The following is a 16,177-nucleotide window of genomic DNA, read 5'->3' as shown; positions in this document are numbered from 1 at the left end:
AACTCATATCCCAGGGGTAGAAAACATGAAATTAGGTGACATAGAATTTGTTTTTTCTCAGGCAGGAAGGATGGGGTACATAGACAGGGAGTAGGGCTCATGATGAATAAGGAAGCTGCTAAGTCTTGTTTAGGCTGGGAAGGTATTAATAATAGAATACTAATTGCTTTTTATGACTAAAAAGTTTAGGGTATCAGTTATAGTAGTATATGCCCCCATTGAACCAACTGTTGGAGATACTAGTTACTCAGATGAATTTTACTTACAGTTACAGGAGCAAATAGACAGGGTACCAGGTAGAAATATGGTGGTTTTGCTAGGATATTTCAATGCCCAGGCTGGTAGAAATAGGGATAGATGGTATCCTAGACTAGGTAAATTTGGTGTAGGAAAAGAAAACCGTAATGGCTATAGGCTTTTGCAATTTTGTAGGTATAACAACCTAGTTATAACCAATACGGTGTTTGGTCACAAAATGGCCCATAAGTTGACATGGTATTCACGTGATGGTAAGACAGCAAACCTTATTGATTATGTTATTGTAAACAGAAGACTAGCAGGATCAATACAAGATACTAGGGTGTAAAGGAGTGCCGTTATTGATGTTAAAAGTAAAGATCACCATCTAGTAGTGTCTAAGGTTAATTTAAAGCTGAAATTTCGGAAGGGTAACTCCCTCCCGGAAAATTATGATGTTGGTAGACTTCAGGATGAAAATTTGAGAAAAAAATTCCAGGAACAGTTGAGTGCTAAACTTGAAAGTTTAAAATTTGACAATGTGGAAGATGGATGGAATAATTTCAGAAAAACAATTTGTGAAGTTGCTGATGGTGTCTTAGGGAAGAGTGCTAAGACTGCAACTAGGAATACTAGTGAAAAAGCTTTAGGTTTAACAAAGAGTAGAAGGGTTTTGTTTAAGAATTATCTGAGTGATAGGTCGTATGAAAACAAAAGGAATGTAAAGAAAGTGGAGAAAGCATTAAAATATGAACTAAGGAGATGTGAAGTGGAGGTGATGGATAAAATTGCTGAGGATCTGGAAGATGCGGCTAGACGGCATAATAGTAAAATATTACACTGGCATGTTAATAAATTGAAAGGGAGAAGCCAACCTGGACTAGTCCCAGTTAAAGATAGAAATGGGGCCACAATTAGTGATAAGGAAAAAGTTAAAGAAAGACGGGTGGAACATTTTGAGAATGTGCTAAACGGAGATACAGTTACAGGAAAAGATATAGATGAAAATGAAAAAGTTTGTGATACCTTGGATGTGAAGGAAGATTTATTTAGTGAGGAAGAATTAGCGACAGTACTAAAAGGATTGAAAAATAATAAGGCCCCAGGTGCTGATAGTATGATTAATGAGTTTCTTAAATATGGTGGCTCTGAGGTTAGGAATAAGCTACTGAAGATTATGAACATTATTTTTGAAAAAGGGGAAGTACCCAATGATTTTAGGAAAACCTTAATTAAACCACTGTATAAGAAAGGTGACAAGAGTGAGTGTCGTAATTATCGAGGCATTAGTCTGGTCTCTGTAGGTAGCAAACTACTGAGTAATATGATACTTTTTAGACTGTGACATGCTGTAGACAAAGTTTTAAGGGAAGAACAATGCGGTTTTAGAAAAGTTAGAGGATGTGTCGACCATGTTTTCACTCTTAGGTTAATAATTGAGAAGTCCCTTCGTTGTCAAACACCTTTGGTCCTCAGTTTTATCGATTAAGAGCAAGCTTTCGATTCTGTTGATAGAAGAGCGTTAACAAAGGTCTTATCGTTTAATGGTATACCAGAAAAATACATGAAACTGATTTTCGCTATGTAGGAGAATAATACTGCTGCGGTTAAGGTAGGAAATGAGGTTAGCAACTGGTTTTGTATTAAATCTGGAGTGAAGCAGGGTTGTGTTCTATCCCCCTTTATATGGATCATTTTGATGGACTTCGTCTTAAGGGGCACAGGAAAGGCAATTGGAGACCAGGGAATCAAATGGGGAGGAAAAACGCTCCTGGGCTTAGATTATGCTGCTGATTTAAGCATATTAGATGAAAGTGTGAGCATTATGAATAGATTTCTAGAGGTTTTGCGATTTCAGGGTGCTAGAATAGGCTTGAAAATTAAAGTGAAGAAGACTAAGTCACTAAGGCTAGGAATAATTGAACATAAAAGGTGAAATTGGGTAACGAAAAGATTGATCAGGTTGGCAGCTTCACTTACCTTGGTAGTATTATAAGTAAAGACGGTGGGAACAGTGAAGATTTTAAAAGTAAAATAGCTAAGGCTCAGGGTGTTTTTTCACAGTTAAAAAAAAAGTTCGAAAGAATAGAAAGATAAGTCTACAAACTAAGATTAGAATATTGGAAGCTACAGTGATGACAGTGGTCAAATATGGCTCTGAAGCATGGGCGCTCCGAAAAGCAGATGAAAATTTACTAGATGTTTTCCAAAGAAATTGCCTATGGATTGTTCTGGGTACCCGGCTGACTGACCGTATTTCCAACAGTAGGTTGTAAGAAAAATGTGGTTAAATCCCGCTTTCTAGGACTTTCTAGCAAAATGAATGAATTTTTAGAGGTTTTACGAGTTCAGGGCGCTAAAATAGGCTTGAAAATCGATGTTAAGAAGACTAAGTCACTAAGGCTAGGAATAAGTGAAGATGAACAGATGAAATTAGGTAACGAAAAGATTGATGAATAGAAATATAAGTCTACAAACCAAGATTAGAATATTGGAAGCTACAGTGATGACAGTGGTCAAATATGGCTCTGAAACATGGGCACTCCGAAAAGCAGATGAAAATTTACTAGATGTTTTCAAGAGAAATTGCCTACGGATTGTTCTGGGTACCCGGCTGTCCCTGATGGGGAACCTCATTGGACAGCAAAAAGAGATATTAACCATAACGAGTTTAGTTCAGAACTTTAGTTAACATATATGGCTCCGAATTGAAGAATTGGACCGAGTTGGTTCTTGATCATAGCAACTGCCTTATAAAATTCTATAAGGTTCCTAATGATGCTGATTACCTTGGGGGGTCAAAGGCCAGGATATTACTTTGTTGGGACTAAGGCTCCGAAAATCCATGCAAAGACTCCATTTTGTTTAAATTATTCTGTTTGACCAAATTTTTATACCTTTTTTAAAGGTCTAGGGAGATTCTAGACCCTCCAGTTCCTTCTTGGCTAGGCAGTTAATAATAAGTCTGCGATAGGAGATAAGTTTACATTGATTCTGGTTCTGGTTCTTTTTATATACAACTACAATATGGGTATGCCGGGCTGAGAGACTAGCTCGTATTACCGGGCAACCAATAACAAATGAAAACAAAACAACATGTTACATAGTATTTTTTTTATAATAATAGAGATCTTTATTACATAACTAATATACACAGAAAGAGCACGAAGCCCAGTATTCTGGGCTTGTAGGGCTACTCCTAGAATACTCTACATTACACATATGCATCGGGTTACCGCACCTTCCATGTACCAACATACCAACACAATATTGTAATTCTGATCGAGAGAAAGAGAGAGAGAGAGAGAAAATAAAAATCAAAACTCATGCTCACACAGGTAATAACGTCTCAACTGGCAACGGAAATCAGTCCTATCTAACTCGTTTTTCAACAAAGAAGGCAACCCATTCCACAGCACTGGAAGAGCATGGTGACTGGAAAATACCGACCTTGTCGACACCTTCAGTGGTCGACAATACTGGCAATACTGGCTTACCTGTCTATTTCCATAACTGTGAAGATCTGCAACAGTAGAAAACATACCTGAAAGCAAACTGGAATAGTATGATTAATAATATCAAAGATAAACAGAATCTTATAATACTTACTTAATCCAGAGAATAACAGTATTTGGACGCGAGAATAGATGGATCTTACAGAAGTTCGGCTTTCCACCGCGTATATCACTCTCATCGCTTGGTTTTGTAATGACCGCAACTGCTTAAGATGGGTCGAAAATGTATTAGATCATATCGAACAATAATACAATAAATATGGATGGATATGGATGGATTAGTGAAAAATAAAGCAGCCGTAACACTTTATGAAGAAACTAGTATTTTAGTTTTCTTAAAAATCCTACGTTTCTTGCAATCTTCGATGATATACAGAGAATGTATTCTGAAAAACACATTGTTTCGTCAATCAAAACGCCTAAATATTTCACAACTTTTCTTCTTTATATTACCGATTCCCCAATATCAAGTATTTCCCAAGTCTTCCAGCCATGGGTAATAATGTGCCACTCTCCCAAAAACAATAAAGGCAGACTTGTTGTAATGAATTTTGAGCTGGTTAAGTTTCATCCATCTCTCTATGCAGATCATATCTTCCTTCATTAAGGACAAAAGTTGACGCTCAGTAAGTGCCATAATTGAATCTTTGATGTCGTCGGCCAAAAGAACAAGTGATTTTCTTGGTTTCGAATTAGCAGTTTCTTCACTCAAATCCGTCATCAAATCAGCAAGTGCGCGTTGAAGATCATTTACATAAATTGCGAAGAGCAAGGGGCCAATTACTTTTGCCCTGGGGTACTCCACAATTTATTGGAAAATCTCTCGACTCAGCCTCGTTCACTCGTTCATATAGTGATCGTCTCCTCAAAAAGAAGCAAGAATCTTCTGAGCGTTTCCTCTGATTGCAGCATTTTCCGGTTTCTTCAACAGGATCTCATGGTCTATGGTATCAAATGACTTGAGGATATCCAAAAAAAGTTGCAACTTTAAGCTTGTCATCAAGCACATCATTTATTGTAGGTGTCAGAAACTGTATAACATGCTTCGCTGAAAAAGCTCTCGTAAATCCAAATAGGCTCTTGTAAAAACATTCTTTTGTCCAGAAATTTGTTTATTCGGATATATGTTATCTTTTCAAAAACCCGTGATACAATTGGTAGGAGTAGGATCGGTCTAAGGGTGTTGAAATCACTTCGGTCACCATCTTTATGCAAAGGTACAACTCTAGCTTTCTTAAAATGGTCAGGGAATTCCCCTTCTTTGAGACAACCATTTATTGATACCGCAAAATCTGGAAGAACCACAGGTAAGACAAGACTTATTACTTTTAATGACAGGAAATCAGCTACCGCTGCTCCATTTTGCATTTGACTAACTATTTCATTCACTTCATACATCGAAGTCGGCCGAAGGTGAAGACTGCTATCACTTGGCGGGGGTAAGTGTTGTTCGAAAGTTCCATGACTGGGGTTGATTCCTATGTATAACTTCACCCTCTGACCTACTTCCGAAAAATGTTTAGCCAAATTATTTACTAAATACATTATTTACTAAATACCAAGAGCCAAGAGCTCATATGGTATGAGCTCTGGCAAAATTGTAAGAATCAATAGATTGATTTAAAAGGAAAATCAGAGGCTTAATGCCTGTCAGAATTCAAAATAAGAGCTCTGAGTCACGAGGTCCTTCTAAATATCAAAATTCATTCAGATCCGATCACCCACTCGTGACTTATAAATAACTCATTTTTTCTAACTGTTCCCCTCCCTTCAGCCCCCCAGATGATCTGGAGAAAACAACCTTATCCAGTCAATTTGTGCAGCTTCCTGACACGCCTACCAATTTTCATCGTCCTAGCACGTCCAGAAGCACCAAACTCGCCAAAGCACTGAACCCCACTCCCTAACTCCCCCAAAGAGAGCGGATACAGTACGGTTACGTCAGTCACGTATCTACGAAATTTATAAGCGTTTTCCAAGATTTCCGGTTTCCCCCTCCAACTCCCTCCGATGTCAACAGATCTTGTCGGGATTTGAAATAAGAGCTCTGAGACATGAATTCCTTCTAAATATCAAATTTCATTAAGATCCGGTCACCAGTTCTTAAGTTAAAATGCCTCAATTTTTCTAATTTTTTCAAATCACCATCCCCCAGCTCTTCCAAAGAGAACAGATATGTTCCAATTATGTCAATCACGTATCTATAACTTGTGTTTATTCTTCTCTTTAAGTTTCATCCCGATCTCTCTACTCTAAGCGTTTTCCAAGATTTCTGTTTCCTCCCTCCAGCCCCCTATGTCCCCGGATCAAATTCGAATTGAAAAATGGAGCAACTGAGACATAAGATCCTTCTATATATGAAGTTTTATTAAGATCCGATCACCCACTCGTAAGATAAAGATACCTCAATTTTCACGTTTTCCAAGAATTCCGGTTTCCCCCTCCAACTCCTCGCAATGTCTCCAGATCTGGTCGGGATTTAAAATGAGAGCTCTAAAGCACAAGATTCTTCTAAATATCAAATTTCATTAAAATCTGATCACCTGTTCGTAAGTTACAAATACCTCATTTTTTTCTAATTTTCCGAATTACTCTCCCCCTACCCCAACTCCACCAAAGAGAGCAAATCCGGTCCGGTTATGTCAGTCATGTATCTTGGACATGTTTTTATTCTTCCCACCAAGTTTCATCCTAATCTCTCCGCTTTCAGTGTTTTCCAAGATTTTCGGTTCCCCCCAACTCCCCCCCCCCCAATGACTCTGGATCCGGTCGGGCTTTAAAATGAGAGATATGAGTTACGGGGTCTTTCTAAATATGACATTTCATTAAGATCCAATCACTCCTTCGTAAGTTAAAAATACCTCATTTTTCTAATTTTTCAGAATTAACCCCCCCCCCCCCGAATCCCCCAAATAGAGCGGATCTGTCCCGGTTATGTCAATCACGTATCTAGGAGTTCTGCTTATTTTCCCACCAAGTTTCACCCCGACCTTCCACTCTAAGCGTTTTCCAAGATTTTAGGTTCCCCCCAACTATCCCAATTGTCACCAGATCCGGTCGGGATTTAAAATAAGAGCTCTGAGACACGATATTCTTCTAAATATTAAATTTCATTAAGATCCAATCTCCCGTTCGTAAGTTAAAAATACCTCATTTTTTTCTATTTTTCCGATTTAACCGTCCCCCACTCCTTCCCCCCTCCCCCCAGATGGTCGAATCGGGAAAACGACAATTTTTAATTTAATCTGGTCAGGTTCCTGAAACACCTGCCAATTTTCATCGTCCTAGCTTACCTGGAAGTGCCTAAAGTAGCAAAACCGGGACAAACAGACCGACAGACAGACCGACAGAATTTGCGATCGCTATATGTCACTTGGTAGATACCAGGTGCCATAAAAAAACATAATCAATCTGACAAATAATTATATAGAGATATATGCAACCGATATTAGCATTCGTTGTATGTTACCCATTGGCCAGTAATATCGCTTCTAGTTTGCGGCAATAGTTTGGCACCGGATTGTTTCACTCACGTGAATTTGGCTATTTGCTGAGCTCTAAGGTCACGTACTTTGGTCAAAAGCTCATTACGTAAGGCACTTAGTGAAAGAGGCAGATCAGTACATATTCTCATACCGCTTCCTTTAAGTTTTCCTGTGTTGCCCAATAGCATTTGCAAGTCCGAATCATTCACACAAGAAATAAGAACAGGCGATAATCCAGCTTATACGCAGTACACTTTTTTAAGAGGAGTATTTTTTTTAGTCTCTAATTTCTCTTTGAATAACGTCTCAATATTTTCGCTGAGACATTGGCCTGATTTCTCTTTTGGCAAGCCTTGAATAATTAGATTCAGCTGACGATCCTTATCTTCTAGTTCAAGCAACCTTTTTTCGAGCTTCACACGCTCATCTTAATGGCTTTCGATAGAAGATCGCAGTTCTACAGTTTCAGCATCTGTATCTGCTAAGCTTGTCTAAGTGACCGCATGTTTGACATAACCGTATCGAGCTTGGAAGACACACTAGCCTGGTACGCTTTGATCGAAGATTGATCAGTAGAAATTGAAATCAGACGCTCCTTCAAGTCTTTAATTGCTTTTTAAAACGATGATTGGGTCACCGCCATTGTTGAGTATTTTTTAAATAATACCTGCTCAGAAGAAAAATCTAGCTTAGAAAAACATGAGATGAAGACTTAAACACAAGGGGGGCAATATTAAACCCCCCACTTTCCAGAAAAATGCAGCTGTAATTTAACTTCAATTGGCAATATAACTTACGCTTGTAGTCAGCATGTCAATGAAGAGTGACATAAGGAGTAAATCACACTGCACTTCGTACATCAAAAACAAAGACGCGCTCTATGAACTTTTTACGGTTATCCAATTAAATTCACTATTATTAATATGTTTATTGGCAATGCTGAAAAATTGGCGAGGATTAGAAACAGTATGTGTCTCTAATTGGAATTATTGAGGCAGTCCTAAGATTATTGAGTCCTAAGATTATTGATGGAGTCCTAAGATAAGCAGTCATTTCCATGCAACCATAACTTCAGAATGCAGTCGCTCAAAAATAAAAACTTGAAACGTATTTAATTTAGATTTTCAAGCTGTTTAAGTGTTTTTTCTACTAACTTTTTCTGTAAATGAAGTTTCCATTATGAAAATGTATGTTATTCATACCGTTGAAAGCATTATAAGAAGTCCAAACCCATTCGTCTTTTTTTTATTATCCTAGTCTTTCTGAGTGGGAAGTATTTATTTCAGATGAAAGAACCTTGCAATAGCTTTATCTTCCACTTCCTGCCCTGTTATTCGGACAAGCTAAACATCGGATTCCAAATCATTACGCGCAATGATGCCTAACCCGACTGAACAAACGGAGCCCGTCCAGTTCCTTCTTAACAATTTCAGAGCGTCCCACCCTCTGGAAAGCCGGAATTAGTTTTACAATCCCCCTGTTGACCATAGAAAATTCATAGATGGATTCCATTCCTGACAACCGTCTTCTTCTTGAAAAGTTGATTCTGTTCTGAGGCATGATATGAGATTCTTCCGGGGTTATTCCCAAATGGGTTCTGTTCTCTAGAGGTTACGTGTATGGAAGGGGGATTGGAGGCGGATATCCTTTAATTTACCACACTTCCGGGTCTGATAAACTCTTGTCCACTATGGAAAGACAATGGAAGACTTTTCTTAGAAAAATAAATTTAAAATCAAAACTGTAAGAGTTCCAATATAGAAAAGTCATTACCTTAAATAGTATCTTATATCCCGACAACAAGTGGCCTGAAGTCACATAAAGCCAGGGATATGCGCAGGGGAGACAAAAGAATTACCCGCTTGCTTTCATTTTAGATTGCTTTCGAATTTTATTTGTCAGGTTGTTTTTGTGCTACACGCACATATAGCTTCGCTTTCCGAATGCAGAGAGAGTCTCTCACAAATAGTTCAGCATTGTAGCTCTTAAAAAAGAAAAAAGAAAGAAAAGGTCCACGTCTTAAAATTTTCCGAACTTATCAATTGAAAAGCGAGAAGGTTTTCCACGAGCTGTTCAGTAACTGTGAAATTGCAGCTGATGGAACCATTTGGGCTTGTGAAGCTCAGAAAAGATGTTTTTCAACAGCTTTGCAGTAACCATACGGCTAAATCTAGCGGGAAATGCCTTGTATGGTCTGAGTTTGTTTTCTTACCCCAAGACAGAAATGACTATCAATAAATAAATGAAACCCACAACAAACAGGAATTTAAATGAATAATTAACTTATGCATAAAGATAACAGACACTGCCATAAATGAATCCTAGAACGGACAGAAAAATAAATGATTAATCAAGTCAAACTTAAAACGAAACAAAATACTTTAAAGGAGTTTAGGCCCCTAAATCTTCCAAAAGCCAAAGCATCGATACGCGAAATGATACAAAAATTTCACGGATCGGCACAACCCATTTGAAATTTGAGGACGCGTAGGCCCTAAATTGATATGTTAAGACTAAGGAAACCTCATTTAAGACAAAAAAAAGCAAGGAAAGAACTACCGTATGGTTTTATTGATTCGTGATTTGCTTTTTGGTTATTTTCTTGGTTCAAAACAGTAAAACAAAGCTCTTTTTAATGAATATCCTTGGTATGCATTTATTCTAAAAGAAACAGTATCATGCCTTTGACGGGTTGCATCGACTTGTCAAACCCCAAAATGGGTTTAACGTTATTTTCTCTGATCGGCATGAACCTTTCAAGGTCAGCTGAATGGACCAGGGGAACATTAAGGGTATTGATTTTGGAAATAAAATGGGGTTACATCGATTCTTAGCGCACAAAATTCGAACTTCTTTTTACGCTAGTTTACTTTGGAATTTCAGACCGTGTAACAAAATTAAAATTTCAGGAATAAAAAACGTAATAAAGAAAAAAAAATTAAGGAAACGAATCTGGCTGTATTGATTTGTGACATTTATTTTATTATTTATTTTTTTTTTAAGGCAGCAGAACACAACTATTTTCAGTGAACATCCTTGACATACATTTATTTAAAAAGAATTGAACACTGGCAACAAACTAAAACATGACAGAATTCTTATGGTACGGGTGGGGATAAAAAACGTGTATATTCAAGGGTATCTAAAGAGTGCGGGTTAGCATGACTTCATCCCAGTAGAATGCCAAAAATCACATTGATTTTCCTTTAAAAAAGTCCCCCTGCAGGTCCACCTAAAATTCTATAGTGGATCTATTGTGAAAATTTATTGCACAAAATAATTCTAACAGAAATATTGACTGAATGTTCAGACTTGGTCCGTAAATAAAATTAGAAACCAAAAGTTAGATTCTTAAATAGAAAAACCGGACAAAATGTACAAATATTGCCAATATAAATTAGTGATAGTACTGTGTCACTTGAAAAAAAAAAAAAAATATATAGTCGTATAATGATTCAAACCTTAATAGAAATTGCTTTCAAACATTCAATAGAATCGAAAAATCAACAGAAATAATAAGCAATTATATACGCAAATAATAATTGCATATAATTTTGATGCAAATAATTGCATCAAAAGTATAGATGGCAATATTGCTATAGAGGAATGAATGAATCCTAAAACTAAAAGTAATTGATATGTGTAGTTGACTCTATTTGAAATTAAATAAAACAAACAAGTTTTTATAACGGAAAGTAAGGAGCGACATTAAAACTTAAAACGAACAAAATTTACTCCGTATATGAAAGGGGCTTTTCCTCCTCAACGCCCCGCTCTTTACGCTAAAGTTTCTTACTGTTTTAAAAAGTAGAGTTAAGAGAAAGGGTAAAACTTTAGCGTAAAGAGCGGGGCGTTGAGGAGGAAAAGCCCCTTTCATATACGGAGTAATTTCTGTTCGTTTTAAGTTTTAATGTCGCTCCTTACTTTCCGTTATTACTTTTCCGTTTTTTTTTTATTTAATTTCTGGACGTTTTTGAATTAATGCATGTTTTGATCTTGGCTCTACGCACATAATTAATTAAAACAAAATTTGCATATTAATTAATTGCAATTAATCGGAAGATTTTGAGAAAAAAGAAGCGAAGGAGGTGGCCTAGTTGCCCTCCATGTTTTTGATTACTTAAAAAAGCAACTATAACTTTTAATTTTTACAAACGTTTTCATTGGTAAAAAATACACGTAACTTACGAATTAACTTACGTAACCAACTTCTATATTCGTAGGTTTGTATTGCGTATATGAGGGGGTTCAACCCTCGTCGATACCTCGCTCTTTACACTAAAGCTTAGATTGTGTCCCAATTCCTTAAGAATGACCTCTGAATCACAAAGGCCGTAGAATAAATAGTTGAAGTTACTAAAAATACTTTAGCGTAAAGAGCGAGGTATAACGAGGAGGTAAACCCCTCATATGCGTAATAATTTTTGTTCGTTTTAAGTTTTAACGCTGCTCCTTACTTTCAGTAGAAAAAACTTTTCATATTTGTTTTTTCGTTGTTTTTTCAAATAAAGCTAGAAAACCCTGCGCCCCCTTCATTGAAATTCTCTTCCCCCATGAGAAGTTTCTCCATGGAAATATCCTCCCACGTAACCCCCCCAACTCTCCCCCCTAAACCAAAAAATCACCCTGAAAACGTCTGTACACTTCCCAGTAACCATTACTATATGTAAACACAGGTCAAAGTTTTCAACTTGCAGCCCCTCCCACGGGGACTGCGGGGGAGTAAGTCGCCCCTAAAGACATAGTTATTAGGTTTTTCGACTATGGTGAATAAAATGGCTATCTCAGAATTTTGATCTGGTGACTTTGGGGAAAAAATGAGCGTGGGAGGGGGCCTAGGTGCCCTCCAGTTTTTTGGTCACTTAACAAGGGCACTAGAACTTTTAATTTCCGTTAGAATGAGCCCTCTCTCAAGATTCTAGGACCACTCAGTCGATACGATCACCCCTGGGGGAAAAAAAATAAACACGCATCCGTGATCTGTCTTCTGGCAAAAAATGCGAAATTCCACATTTTTTTAGATAGGAGCTTGAAACTTCTACAATAAGGTTCTCTGTTACGCTGAATCTGATGGTGTGATTTTCGTTAAGATTGTATGACTTTTAGGGCGTCTTTGTTTTCCCCTATTTTCTAAAATGAGGCAAATTTTCTCAGGCTCGTAACTTTTGATGGGTATAACTCATCTTGATGAAACTTGTATATTTAAAATCAGCATTAAAATGCGATTCTTTTGATGTAGCTATTGGTATCAAAATTCCATTTTTTAGAGTTTCGGTTACTATTGAGCCGGGTCGCTCCTTACTACAGTTCGTTACCACGAACTGTTTGACGAAATAGAAATAAATGTTAGCTATAAAAAAGGAGCTGGTGAAGTCACCTCTTTTTCTAGTATCACATATTTTTGCCCCATAGCTCTGGTTTTAATACATATTACGCAACTTAAATTTGACTAAAAAACGAAGAATACGAAAGTTGGTGACTATAGCTATAGTCGAAGTAATGTAAAACACTACAGCCGAAATACAATCAGAATCAGAGAAACTAAATGGGTAGAGTCGGATTAGATCTTCCAAGGACCATAGGCTCGATAGAGTCTATCAGATAAAACGTAATTGACCAAAATATCCAAGTAAGCTTAAGAAGGAATAAGGGTCCTTGCACCAAAAAAGAACGAGCGTAAGTTGGTGTTTCTTAATCTTCGAAAAAATCCCTAGAAAGAGGCCGGTTAAACTTTTTTTCAAACCCCTTGTATGCTATTAGTTAAATTAATTTAACTAATGCAGTTAAATTTTTAATTTATTTTAGGTAAAATTTAATTTAGGTAAAATTTTAATTTAAGCTAAGCGTTTTATTTACTACACAAAATAACAATTAGAATCATAAACCTGGAAACTATGAGTAGCCCCTTGAGGTTTGAGGATCCCTAGGCTATAGCCCGTTTTAACCAATAGGATAATACAGCCTTGCTAATAAGCAATACGACAGTGACAAATTGTATGTTTTTAATTGAGGAGCAAAGCAGGAGTCAATATTAACATTGACTTATTTCGGAGCAGGAGAAAGTGATCAATTCAAAAATCCTTTTTGGTTCCTGACCTCAAGCACTTGTTTGAGGACTGTGTGGCCCTATATTGAGGGTTGTCAGAGAAATTCAAGTGAGCCGTTCTTTTCTATGCTACCATCATATGACATGTCTAAATGACCAAGCTTTATCATCTTTCGGTCATTTGACTCCAAGAAAAGGGGGACAGAGGGCACGCGTCTGGGGAGATTTTCATGTTTAGATAAAACATTTCCGGAACGGAAATGTACACATGTGTTACTAGTTTATGATCTTTGTAGATAGATACGAAGTGGCCCCTACTTGTGACAATCTTAGCGTTGGGTTGAGAAAAGCTTCCATCTTTTCGGGTATTGTAGCATCCCGTTAAAAACGGAAACTTACGCGGAATTCACTTTAAAGCTTAAAATCCATTTGATTTTATAGTGACATAAACAATTTAAGGAAACTTTGGAAGGGATTCATATTTTCACACGCTACAATTTTCCTTTGTGTTTTTAGTAAAAAACATTTGATAATTTAAAGCAACGTCCAGTGTCGAAGAGCGGAAGTAATTCAACTAATTAGCATGACAACTGAAGAAATTGAATTTTGGATTATTTTTTCCACGAAACTGGTTTTAATACCACTAAATATACATAAAAGAGGATCGACTTATGTCGACTTATGCATAGACCTTTTAGGACGAAAATACTATAGTATTTATTTTCAACTGCTAAAGTTATCGGCAAAATTTTATAATGGTAAATTAACAGGCGCTGCTCAAAATAAAGAATAATGAAATAAAGATAGAGATGGTGATAGGGCCTGAGAGTGCGAAAGTGAGGATACTTTGGGCCTGTGGCTCCATGGATTTCGTGATTTTTACCATATTTTTTTATAACTGCTTATATTTTCCATTTACTTTTTTTTGTATTTTCATTATTTTTAAGGAGACACTACGCCCCTACCATAAAGTCCTGCTCATGATGATTTACTTACAAACAAAAAAATTAGATGGCTTGAAGTTAGAATTAAGAAATAAGTAAGTATCCCTTCCTTTCCGTATGGAACGGCTAGTATATTTCGACTTTGTAAACCAAAAAACATCTTATATATGTTTATGTCAATATAGACGACTGCAATATTGATTAACTCTAAGCAACTGTCAACAGATGAATTTAAGAAGTCTGCATGAGGATCACTGAATTAAAACTGAATTGATATTGCAGTAAGTTTGGAACCTTATAAAGACTAAATGTCCAATTGGGCGGGGAAGGAACACTTTTTTTGTATTTCCTCCAAATGTAAGCAGAGCCAAATTGCTCCTCCCTTAGGTTTGAAAAAAATCATTTTTTTATCTTTAGTGAGAAAAAGAATGTTGTCCCCCTACATTTCCGTAAATTGGCACGATTGCTTGCATGTATAAGCCATTAAATTTTTAATTTCTGGGCTTTCGTGAGAAAATCACTTAAGAAAAAAGGAGCCAAATCATATAAAAATCTAAAAGAATGTCACAAATGCATTAGTTCCAAAGAGTTCCAAAATTCCAAAGAGTCATGCCTATCCCCGCACACAATGGAAGGGAGCAGGGAGACCCCCAAGATTTTTCCAAAAGCTCCCCCCCAAAGAAGTTTAAAAAAATCATTGTGTCTAAAAATGTACTTTTGTGCATTTTGAACCTTCCTTAGAAATATACCCTGAGGGTCCTCCCTTAGGGATGGACGAATAAATATTTTTAGCCATTGTCCATAGACGTTTTTAAGTCCTTTTCCCCTTTCTATAAACTAATATATTTAGAATTTTCTTCTAAACGGGTTTCTCACCAATTTTCTGAGGAAACTGCTTCAATAAAAGCACCTGTGACAAAACAAGAAGGCTTGAAACAATCAATTCGTTCTAATCAACTTCGTTGTTAGTGTATTTTAATACCTTTTCAGGTAAATTCGGTAAGAATACCTTTTTCAGGTATTATAATTCGTTGGTATGTTATAATTACTAACGCTGTTAGTAATTCACTGTCATCCTGTACAAGGTTGTATCCAGAGGGGTTGGGGAGTTTGAACCTCTCCCCAAAATATTTGTCTGAATCGTAAAAACGTAAAAAAAATGAATTTAAACAAGTTTTTGATGCGTTTTTAAATTTCTTTGTACCACCCCCACCCTCCCGAACAAAAATCCTGGATACGGCCATGATCCTATACACTTACATTGAAGTTTAGCTTTTGCGCATCCATGCTTGAAGAGTGATAATCCCTAAAATTTAGCTTTTCGATGGTTTTCAACCGATTGGCTGCCTCAGATTTTGTGATTGATGTATCAATTTTTCTGAAAACCGAAGCAGAGCTATGCGAAATAATTTCAAAATGTTCTTTTTAGTTTTGTTTACTCATAAAATAGACCAAAAATACCTACTGCTAATAGAAGACCTAGGGGTACAACAACAGAGGAAGCAAAACAGAGGACATTCTCAGTTACAATTTTAGATAAACCGTGACAGTATAGAATGTAATCCGTCAAAACTCATATGATAGCAGTAGCGTCAGTTGTAGCTGGGGGGTCATGTCCCCCTTGGATATTGTCGTCTCCCTTAGATTTTAAAAAATACTTTTTTTGGATGATTTTTTTTTGAAGAATGACTTTTTGGTTACTTCCATCGAAAAACTAACAAATTTGCTTCCCCCTAGATTTTGAAATACATCTTTTGGTCCCCTCTCCCATATTTTCATGAATTGATATCACTGGTTGTTATAATTGATATGAATGTTGAACAGTTCAATTTTGATGTTTTTGTGTATGAAAGTCAAAACTTGAGGTGGCAAATGTCTTTGAAAAGGAGTTATTGATGGAAACCGAAGAACAAGGAACACTTGAACAGATCAAGACTTAAGATGATCTGT

Source organism: Artemia franciscana, chromosome 19 (assembly GCF_032884065.1).
Source record: "Artemia franciscana chromosome 19, ASM3288406v1, whole genome shotgun sequence".
NCBI classification, from domain to species: domain Eukaryota; kingdom Metazoa; phylum Arthropoda; class Branchiopoda; order Anostraca; family Artemiidae; genus Artemia; species Artemia franciscana.
The sequence above is the reverse complement of the archived record's forward strand: the minus strand, read 5'-3'. Positions refer to the sequence as shown.